The sequence below is a fragment of the Oncorhynchus kisutch genome, linkage group LG27 (assembly GCF_002021735.2).
Source record: "Oncorhynchus kisutch isolate 150728-3 linkage group LG27, Okis_V2, whole genome shotgun sequence".
Lineage (NCBI taxonomy): Eukaryota > Metazoa > Chordata > Actinopteri > Salmoniformes > Salmonidae > Oncorhynchus > Oncorhynchus kisutch.
This window is the reverse complement of record NC_034200.2, coordinates 28,395,996-28,408,073: the sequence shown is the minus strand read 5'-3', so window position 1 is coordinate 28,408,073 and position 12,078 is coordinate 28,395,996. Positions and strand designations below refer to the sequence as shown.

General features: G+C 39.5%; 1 protein-coding gene across 2 annotated transcripts in view; it reads left to right on the top strand.

Annotated features, from left to right (window-relative positions):
• Positions 1 to 12,078, top strand: part of LOC109872041 (thymocyte selection-associated high mobility group box protein TOX) — a 92,428-nt gene that overhangs the window by 45,417 nt on the left and 34,933 nt on the right. The window lies entirely within an intron of this gene.

Below are 12,078 nucleotides of genomic sequence, written 5' to 3'. Positions count from 1 at the left end.
ACTAACTGCACAGTTGTTTTGTTGTTAGAGAGATTTTATTTGATTTCCAGTTCAACTTACAGTTCTACCTAGCTACAGCCAAGCTGTGCCTGTTTGAGAGCTTGCCTGGCTTAATGAGCCAATAGAATAGTCCCAAAACTGTAAACGATCAAATAGTACCTGAACCCAGGTCTGGTAGAGTACACAGCTGCTTAAAGATGGAATCCACATTAGGGGAACCAGCGCCACTGTTCTCCCCAGTCCCTTTGTTATTGTTATACGAAACAGAGTTGAGGAGCGTCCAAACGGAGGTGAGCAGGGGGTAAAAACATTCTGCTGTTTTATCGCGTGTGCAATGATGTCCGAGGGGGAAAAAAACTGTGTTCATTATTTCCGGTTTCTTGAGGTTGTTTTAATATCCCAAACGGACATGGCAGATTCACCATTAGGGATTCCAGCTTCAAAAAGCCTATAAATGAACATTTATCACTAAAAAGAGGTGCATTTAGCTTTCATGTGTACATGTGTTGCAGGGCTGTTTCTCCATGTATTCTAGTGGGAGTGTTAACTATAATACATCTCCAGAAGTATGTGGACACCCCTTCAGATTAGTGGATTCGGCTGTTTCAGTCATACTTGTTGCTGACAGGTGTACAAAATTGAGCACACAACCATGCAATCTCCATAGACAAATATTGGCAGTAGAATGGCCTTACTGAAGAGCTCAGTGACTTTCAACGTGGCACCGTCATACAACGCCACCATTCCAACAAGTCAGTTTCTCAAATTTCTGCCCTGCTAGAACTGCCCCGGTCAACTGTAAGTGCTGTTATTGTGAAGTGGAAATGTCTAGCAGCAACATCGACTCAGCCACGAAGTGGTAGGCAGTGGTGTAAAGTACTTAAGTACAAATACTTTAAATGACTACTTAAGTAGTTTTTTAGGGTATCTGTACTTTACTATTTATATTTTTGACTACTTTTACTTTTTACTTTTATTTCTTAAGAAAATATTTTACATATTACTCTGTACATTTTCCTTGACACCCAAAAGTACTTGTTACATTTTGAATGCTTAGCAGGACAGGAAAATAGTCAAATTCACGCACTTATCAACCGAAAGTCCCTGGTCATCCCTACTGCCTCTGATCTGACGGACTCACTAAACACACGTTTGTTTGTAAATGATCTCATCCAGTTTGCTTAATATAAGGAATTTGAAAGTATTTATACTTTTACGTTTGATACTTAAAACCAGTTAAGCATTAGGGGGCGCTATTAAACATTTTGGATGAAAAACGTTCCCGTTTTAAACAAGATATTTTGTCACGAAAAGATGCTCGACTATGCATATAATTGACAGCTTTGGATAGAAAACACTCTGACGTTTCCAAAACTGCAAAGATATTGTCTGTGAGTGCCACAGAACTGATGTTACAGGCGAAACCCAGATAAAAATCCAACCAGGAAGTGCCGCATTTTTTGAAACCGCTTCATGCCAATGATTCCTTATATGTCTGTGAATGAGCTATGAATGAGCTTACATTTTCCACGTATTCCCCAAGGTGTCTACAGCATTGTGACGTCTTTTTACGCGTTTCCATTGAAGAATAGCCGTAAGGGACCATATATAGCAAGTGGTCACATGGTGTCTCCCGCAGAAAATCTTGCGTAAAATACTGAGGTAGCCATTTTATGAGAAACCAATTGCCTCGACGGATATATTATCGACTATATATGTTAAAAACACCTTGAGGATGGATCCTAAATAACGTTTGCCATGTTTCTGTCGATATTATGGAGCTAATTTTGAAAAAAGTTTGGCGTTGTAATGGTAGCATTTTCCGGCCGATTTCTCAGCCAAGCATGATGAACAAACGGGAGCTATTTCGCCTACAAAAATAATATTTTTGGAAAAAAGGAACATTTGCTATCTAACTGGGAGTCTCCTGAGTGAAAGCATCCGAAGTTCTTCAAAGGTAAATGATTTAATTTGGTTGCTTTTCTTATTTTCGTGAAAATGTTGCCTGCTGCCAGCAGAGCCTAGCATAGCATTATGCCATGATAAACTTACACAAATGCTTGTCTAGCGTTGGCTGTAACGCATATTTTGAAAATCTGAGATGACAGTGTTGTTAACAAAAGGCTAAGCTTGTGTTTGAATATATTTCATTCATTTCATTTGCGATTTTCATGAATAGGAAAAGTTTCTAGGGGTATTTATGTCTGCTGCGTTATGCTAATTCGTTTGAGGCTATGATTACGATCCCGGATCCGGGATTGGTTAAGAGAGGTTAACTGTGCGTGTGATTTGCTAGTTTCAAGATTTTAAGTATATTTGAAACAAAATACCTTTTAGAATTTTACTCAAGTATAATTTTACTGGGTGACTTTTACTTGAGTCATTTTCTATTAAGGTATCTTTACTTTTACTCAATGATGACAGTTGGGTACTTTTTCCACCACTGCCACACAAGCTCACAGAACGGGACCGGCATGTCCTGAAGCGTGTAGCGCGTAAAACTCATCTGTCCTCGGTTGCAACACTCACTACTGAGTTCCAAACTGCCTCTGGAAGCAACGTCAGCACAACAACTGTTCTTCGGGAGCTTCATGGGCCTAAGATCACCATGCGCAATTCCAAGCGGCTGGAGTGGTGTAAAGCTCGCCGCCATTGGACTCTGGAGGAGTGGAAATGCGTTCTCTGGAGTGATGAATCACGCTTCACCATCTGGCATTCCGATGGACGAATCTGGGTTTTGTTGATGCCAGGTGAAAGCTACCTGCCCCAATGCATAGTGCCAACTGTATAGTTTGGAGGAGGAGGAATAATGGTCTGGAGCTGTTTCTCATAGTTCGAGCCCCTTAGTTCTAGTGAAGGGAAAGCTTTACTCTACAGTATACAATGGCATTCTAGACAAACTTTGTGGCAACAGTTTGGGGAAGGCCCTTTCCTGTTTCAGCATGACAATGCCCTCGTGCACAAAGCGAGGTCCATACAGAAATGGTTTATCGAGATCGGTGTGGAAGAACTTGACTGGCCTGCACAGAGCCCTGACCACAACCCCATCTAACATCTTTGGGATGAATTGGAATGCCAACTACGAGCCAGGCCTAATCGCCCAAAATCAGTGCCCATCCTCACTAATGCTTTTGTGGCTGAGCAGGAATGTTTCAACATCTAGTGGAAAGCCTTCCCAAAAGAGTGAAGGCTGTTATAGCAGCAAAGGGGGACCAACTCCATATTAATGCCCATGATTTTGGAATGAGATGTTTGACGAGCAGGTGTCCACATACTTTTGGTCATGTAGTGTGTCTGCCCTAGGAGGATGGTAGATTATTTCAGGATACTGGTGCTGTGTCTCTGTTATTGTTGGGGTGAATCACATTTTGAGCAGGGAGCGTGTAACAGTGGGCCGTGTGATAACTGTAAATACCACTTAGATATGGCCCAGTGCACAAGTTAATGGTTAGCAAAGGGATTGGAAGTGTGTGTGTGTGTGTGTGTGTGTGTGTGTGTGTGTGTGTGTGTGTGTGTGTGTGTGTGTGTGTGTGTGTGTGTGTGTGTGTGTGTGTGTGTGTGTGTGTGTGTGTGTCAAATAAAATCAAATGTTATTTGTCACATGCTTTGTAGACAACAGGTGTAGACTAACTGTGTTTGTGTGTGCGTGTGCATGAGCATGCGTGTGCACGTGTGTGTGCACGTGTGTGTGTGTGTGTGTGTGTGAGGGGGGTTAGTGCTAAGCCCTTAAAGCTAGAATCCTTAGTTGCTACATCAATTTTTGGACTTATAAATGAATTATATAATATAGTATACCCACAGATTCTTGAAGAATATAACTTAAATGGGAAATCAGCAGTTGCTACATTCATTTTTGGACTTCTAAATTAATGTTATGTACCCATTGATTCTTGAAGAATATAACTTAGAAATGCCTCTTGAGATTAGTTCAACTGTCGTACTCCATCAGAACCCAAAATATAAGCTTCTTTACTCCAATGTTTGTAAACAATGTAAATGTAAACAAACACTGTATTGCCTCATAATATGGTTCAAGCTATCATGTTGATATCAAGGATGGCCAGTCCTTACATCCATTGCTCTGTCTATTAATCTGAGATGGTGACATTTCTCCAGGTCCATCCATCAGCTTTTTATTTTATATATTTTTTTGTAATTTTGAAGGAAAACATTTTTTTGCAGGTTAATTAGCTTTAATATTGCAGATAGATTGTGGCTTCCATCAATGTCATTGTCTGCATCATTTCCAATCACCTATATATTTTTTACATTTTTAAAAACTATTTTCTACATTGTAGAATAATAGTGAAGATTACAATACTATAAAATAAAACATTTGTAATCATGTAATAACCAAAAAAGTGTTTAAACAAATCAAAATATATTTAACATTTGAGGTCCTTCAAAGTAGCCACCCTTTGCCTTGATGACAGCTTTGCACAATCTTGGCATTCTCTCAACCAGCTTCATGCGGTAGTCACCTGGAATGCATTTCAAATAACAGGTGTACCTTGTTAAAAGTTGTGACAAGGTAGGATTGGTATACAGAAGATAGCCCTATTTGGTAAAAGACCAAGTCCATATTTTGGCAAGAACAGCTAAAATGAGCAAAAAGAAATGACAGTCCATCATTACTTTAAGACATGAAGGTCAGTCAATCTGGAAAATTTCAAGAACTTTAAAAGTTTTGTCATAACTCACCTGTGAAGATCTGAAGGATCAGGATACAGTGGTTCCGCTCTACAGCGCCCTCTCTCTCCCGCAGAGGTGGAGGGGGCCACTTTATGGCGGTTGTAAAATACTCTGCTTCTGGGCTCTATAGTATCGAGTTTAGAAGGTGACTGTGGAACACAGAGAGACACTACACAACAAAAGCTTGAATAATTGAACAGTATTTCTATATTCCAAGCAGTTGGAGTGGTCCGTGGACACTTAAGGAACAGTCATGTCCAGTTTGTTTCATTTGGTGACCTCATGAAGAACAGGAGACACACATTACTGTTTCTTTCTTTGTATACAATTCTCAATAATGGGGTTTGCATCTGAATGTTGTATAAAATAAATGATTAAGCATAAGAATACTTTTGGAAAGATAACAATATGATCTTATTCTTCTAAATGAGAGTTGTTTTTCATAGTAACTTATGATCGGTCAGTGGCCACGCCCCTGTGAGCACAGACACTATACCCAAAGGTCATAGAACGCCCCTTTCCACCGAGTTAATAAAAGGACTCATGCCAAAATTTACAAAGAGTAAAAAACGCAGGGACGGGAGTTCCCACGTCGAAATGGCTAAGAAATCTACAAACTAAAGACCAATTATTCAGGCTGCAGCTGTTTAAGTGCTTTACTCAAGGCAAAGAGTGGCTACTTTGAAGAATCTCAACTCTAAAATATATTTTGATTTGTTTAACACTTTTTTGGTTACTACATGATTCCATATGTGTTATTTCATAGTTTTGATGTCTTCACTATTATTATATAATGTAGAAAATAGTAAAAATAAAGAAACACTCTTGAATGAGTAGGTGTGTCCAAACGTTTGACTGATACTGTATATAAAATCTATTTTCCTTTATTATTTTCCCGTAATCATACCATCCCTCCCCTAATTGGAGTTAACTAATGGACGACAACACTTAGGTTTCTACATCCAGCTTATGCATACTATATACATTTTATGGACACAGTACATTTTACAATAGTTGTCTTTTGTTTGTTTTTAGTCCCATCCTTCAGCTCCACTCAACCCCTCCCATCTATCTCTGAACACCATCCAGTCCCATCCTTCACCTCCACTCAATCCCTCCCATCTATCTCTGAACACCATCCAGTCCCATCCTTCAGCTCCACTCAACCCCTCCCATCTATCTCTGAACACCATCCAGTCCCATCCTTCAGCTCCACTCAACCCCTCCCATCCTTCTCTGAACACCATCCAGTCCCATCCTTCAGCTCCACTCAACCCCTCCCATCTATCTCTGAACACCATCCAGTCCCATCCTTCAGCTCCACTCAACCCCTCCCATCTATCTCTGAACACCATCCAGTCCCATCCTTCAGCTCCACTCAACCCCTCCCATCTATCTCTGAACACCATCCAGTCCCATCCTTCAGCTCCACTCAACCCCTCCCATCTATCTCTGAACACCATCCAGTCCCATCCTTCAGCTCCACTCAACCCCTCCCATCTATCTCTGAACACCATCCAGTCCCATCCTTCAGCTCCACTCAACCCCTCCCATCTATCTCTGAACACCATCCAGTCCCATACTTCAACTCCACTCAACCCCTCCCATCTATCTCTGAACACCATCCAGTTTATTTGCCATATATTTTTCAACAGTGCTGTGATGTTTCACAAATGTTCTGAACCTTTATATTCTCATAGATTCTACATATTGTAAATTAAAGATAACATTTTTGCTAATAGTATTATTATATTATTTATCGATTGACAATTACTTTTTAAATCACCCAGCAGTGCTATTTGCTGCAGGCAAATGTTGCAATTTTTCAGACATTCATGATCCTGCAACCAAAAACAAGCTACACGTGGACAGTACCAAAATAATTATCTAATGATTCTGTCTCTTATTAGCAAAGCTGGGATGGTTGTATCCCCATATATAACATTATATTGGTTGCAAGAATGTTTTATAAAAATGTTAATTGGAAAACCCTTAGTTTTGAATCCAGCTTTGTTTTGTGTATCAGTTCATAAACCATGTGCCATGGAAGCGGTACATCGAAAATCTCTTCCCAACTATTTTGCAATCTATATGGCACGGCTGTCAATGTTTTGGTCCTTAAATCAAACTGGTATACTTTTTTATTTATCACAATGTTCTTTAGCAAATTTTGTTCTTTAATGCAGAGCCGACAGTCAAGTTCCTTACTTTCTCCCCGTTCCACTTGCCTCTTCCATGTTTGCGGTAATGCTGCAATTAGTTGGTTGTAATTTTGAGTAGAGCAGACATTTCCATATATTTCTGTCAGCTGCATGTGTGACATAACTCCACCAGTCCTATGTATGATATCATCATTATACCTTTTGTAAACCTTTTGTCCAAAAATATATATTTTTTATCAATAGTATATTTGAGTTTAACCATAATAGGACATAAGCAAATAGGTGAACTGGGATATGACTAATCATGGTGATTTTTTTCCGCACAAATAGACAGATATTTTCCTTTCCACGGTAGCAAGATCGTATCTATTTTTGCCAACTTTCTATTAAAATGTATTGTATTGAGATCATTTCTTTCTTTCGGGATATGAATACTGAGTATGTCCACTTCACCATCAGATCATTTTATTGGTCAACTACACTGTAATGTAAAAGTAAAAAAATAATTGTGATCCAATACGTAATGTAGTACACTTGGATTTCTAGAACCTTGATATAATTGTTGGATCTGATTTTTAAAGTTAACATTTTGATGGTCATAATAAATAGATATGCCGATAGTGGACAACCTTGTTTTACTCCTCTTGGCAGTTTAATACTTTCTGAGCAGTAGCCATTATTTACTATTTTACACCTGGGGTTACTATACATAACTTTTCATTGTAAAAGAGATTCTCCAAAATGGAAATATTCCAGGCATTTATATATAAATTCCAGTTGTACTTCATCAAAAGCCTTTTCAAAGTCAGCTATGAATAACAGTCCTGATTTCCCAGATTTTTCATAGTGTTCTATTGTTTCCAGTACCTTTCTTAAATTATCTCCAATGTATCATTCATGTAAAAAACCTGTCTGATTAGGATTAATAATTTCCAACAATACCTTTTTAATTCTATGCGCTATGCACCTTGCTAGAATTTTTGCATCACAACACTGAAGTTTAAGGGGATTCCAATTGGACAACCTTGTTTTACTCCTCTTGGCAGTTTAATACTTTCTGAGCAGTAGCCATTATTTACTATTTTACACCTGGGGTTACTATACATAACTTTTCATTGTAAAAGAGATTCTCCAAAATGGAAATATTCCAGGCATTTATATATAAATTCCAGTTGTACTTCATCAAAAGCCTTTTCAAAGTCAGCTATGAATAACAGTCCTGATTTCCCAGATTTTTCATAGTGTTCTATTGTTTCCAGTACCTTTCTTAAATTATCTCCAATGTATCATTCATGTAAAAAACCTGTCTGATTAGGATTAATAATATCCAACAATACCTTTTTAATTCTATGCGCTATGCACCTTGCTAGAATTTTTGCATCACAACACTGAAGTTTAAGGGGATTCCAATTTTTTGTCACTTGGGTCCTGTTTCAGTAATAATGAACTCAGACCACCTTGTTGAGTATCTGATAATCTACCATTTTTATAGCAGTGGTTAAAACATGCTTTTAAAGCTCCCCTGAGTACATCAAAAAAGGTGCGCTATACTTCAACTGGTATGCCATCCAGCCCAGGAGTTTTCCTAGACTTAAAGGCTTTAACTGGTATGCCATCCAGCCCAGGAGTTTTCCTAGACTTAAAGGCTTTAACTGGTATGCCATCCAGCCCAGGAGTTTTCCTAGACTTAAAGGCTTTAACTGGTATGCCATCCAGCCCAGGAGTTTTCCTAGACTTAAAGGCTTTAACTGGTATGCCATCCAGCCCAGGAGTTTTCCTAGACTTAAAGGCTTTAACTGGTATGCCATCCAGCCCAGGAGTTTTCCTAGACTTAAAGGCTTTAACTGGTATGCCATCCAGCCCAGGAGTTTTCCTAGACTTAAAGGCTTTAACTGGTATGCCATCCAGCCCAGGAGTTTTCCTAGACTTAAAGGCTTTAACTGGTATGCCATCCAGCCCAGGAGTTTTCCTAGACTTAAAGGCTTTAACTGGTATGCCATCCAGCCCAGGAGTTTTCCTAGACTTAAAGGCTTTAACTGGTATGCCATCCAGCCCAGGAGTTTTCCTAGACTTAAAGGCTTTAACTGGTATGCCATCCAGCCCAGGAGTTTTCCTAGACTTAAAGGCTTTAACTGGTATGCCATCCAGCCCAGGAGTTTTCCTAGACTTAAAGGCTTTAACTGGTATGCCATCCAGCCCAGGAGTTTTCCTAGACTTAAAGGCTTTAACTGGTATGCCATCCAGCCCAGGAGTTTTCCTAGACTTAAAGGCTTTAACTGGTATGCCATCCAGCCCAGGAGTTTTCCTAGACTTAAAGGCTTTAACTGGTATGCCATCCAGCCCAGGAGTTTTCCTAGACTTAAAGGCTTTAACTGGTATGCCATCCAGCCCAGGAGTTTTCCTAGACTTAAAGGCTTTAACTGGTATGCCATCCAGCCCAGGAGTTTTCCTAGACTTAAAGGCTTTAACTGGTATGCCATCCAGCCCAGGAGTTTTCCTAGACTTAAAGGCTTTAACTGGTATGCCATCCAGCCCAGGAGTTTTCCTAGACTTAAAGGCTTTAACTGGTATGCCATCCAGCCCAGGAGTTTTCCTAGACTTAAAGGCTTTAACTGGTATGCCATCCAGCCCAGGAGTTTTCCTAGACTTAAAGGCTTTAACTGGTATGCCATCCAGCCCAGGAGTTTTCCTAGACTTAAAGGCTTTAACTGGTATGCCATCCAGCCCAGGAGTTTTCCTAGACTTAAAGGCTTTAACTGGTATGCCATCCAGCCCAGGAGTTTTCCTAGACTTAAAGGCTTTAACTGGTATGCCATCCAGCCCAGGAGTTTTCCTAGACTTAAAGGCTTTAACTGGTATGCCATCCAGCCCAGGAGTTTTCCTAGACTTAAAGGCTTTAACTGCATCAAGAAGTTCCTGCTCTGTCATTTGGCCTTCACCTGAGCCTTTCTGTACAGCTGTTCATTTTACATTATTCATAGGGAACAATCCTTACAGTTGACTTCGGTTAGTGGAGATGGAGGAGACCTAAATGAAAACATATGCTTAAAGTTCTTTGCTACCTCTTTCAAAATATAGTTTGGTGAATCATGGTTTACTCTGTCATTTGTAACAAGTTTTAGTCAATTAATTAAGATTAAAAAAACTTCCCCATATTCCATCTAGTTCACTTTATTTTTTATAATATATTACACTTGAGTGACTGGCAGACCACTCTAGTCCACTTATATCCTATGGCCTTTGAGAGATTGGGACCCATTCTTTATAAAGAGCACACAGTGCCACCCACAGAGCAGAAGCAGATTAACTGACAAAAGCATTTCCAACGCCCTCACCTCCATTGTAATGTATACACTTATTTAAAAATATATATCTTTATTTATTTCCACAATTAAATAATAATATGTGTAATAATGTTGGCAGTTGATACAAAGGATACAAAGGATTGATACAAATGAGTGTGATTATTGTGATTCAACCTGTATTGTCCCTAACATCCTTACCCCATATCAACAGATGTGGGACACACACACACACACACATACACACACATACTCACACACATACTCACACACACACACACACACACACACACACACACACACACACACACACACACACACACACACACACACACACACACACACACACACACACACACACACACACACACACACACACACACACACCACACCTTTCCCCCACAAACAACCACAAGCTCAGATGTTCAACAGCTGTTCCATCCCCGAGCTCAAGAGAATACTTTTGTAGCTGTTTTGAGAAGGCATGGAATATTGAGCAAGATTGGTTAATCAAATCTCCCCAATGTCAAGTCATAGCTGATGGCGCTCAGATACCCCCCCCCTGAAACACACACTGGTCCCCTGTTATGACCATTTTCCCAAGCATCTCTGTGCAGTCAGACCTTTTTATTATTTTGTGCCACCAGGGCCGATTGTCCGAGTCTGATTGTCTGGGTGTGACCCCTTCCTCATGGGGTCCTGCAGCTAGTTCCATCAGCTTTTTTCCAAAACAGAAGCAGGGAGATGCTCTGTTAGTGTTTGTATTTGACCTTTATTTAACCAGGCAAGTCAGCTAAGAACACATTCTTATTTACAATGACAGCCTAGGAACAGTGGGTTGTCTGCCTGTTCAGGGGCAGAATGACAGATTAGTGCCTTGTCAGCTTGGGGGTTTGAACTTGCAACCTTCCGGTCCTTGTCCAACGCTCTAACAACTAGGCTACCCTGCCGCCCCAGTTAATGACTCTAGCTTTAAGGGACATAACACAATCAAATATTAATAAAGAAATGTATGTTCCTGAGGCAGCCATCGTGGCCAGATTAAAATGTTATTTCATGTTGTTTTAATCACCTTTATTGTGTTTTAGTTCAAACACAGTGTTCCTGTCTGTAGGAAATGGATAATTAACTTACTTTATTAATTAACTAAAGGCGTTGTGTTAATTAGCTGTAGCCTCCCTCCCTTCCCTTAGTCTAGGGGCTGTAGGGCGATGGAGATAACGAATTGGAGACTGTGGTTTCACAAATAGCTCTTAATAGGATACTGTACCCATGCGTTTTCAAGGGAGGATTGTGCAGTCTAATAACAAGTTTCGCTATGCTATATCACTCAATATGAATGTTATTCCTGAACATTATACCAATCATTTATTTACAACAATGACAAATTGTTCCATTAAAGCTCAACTTCTTCAATCCCATCTCACTGAAAGGAATGGTAATTTAGCTAATAAGCATCATATGTAGCAACACATATTCTATTGCTTACATTGCAGTTAACCCTTTTTCACTCTGTTTCATTTCTTGTCATTATGAAGTAGAAGTGTCATGAATTAGTTAAACAAGGGAAAATTACATTTATCCAAAAAATAAACATTTCAGTCAGGTTCCTAAAATATTGGGCTGGGGAACGATTGTTTTTGGTGTCTGTTCTGACTCATACAAATGTGTGAAAGTGTCGTTTCAGAGCAATTCACACCCTTTGCACGCATATATGAAACTGTCTTCACCTTCGCTATAGTCAGAAACACATTTACTGAGGTGTGCACAGCATGCCTGGTACTTTAAAAAAAAGAATTCTAATGTTTTTCATAGTCATGTAATCAGAGTAATATGCTGAAGTCAATCACCACAATATCTTACAAAACTATCTCAGTCAATGTGAATAATTCATGAAAATGAATGATGGATCTATACATCAG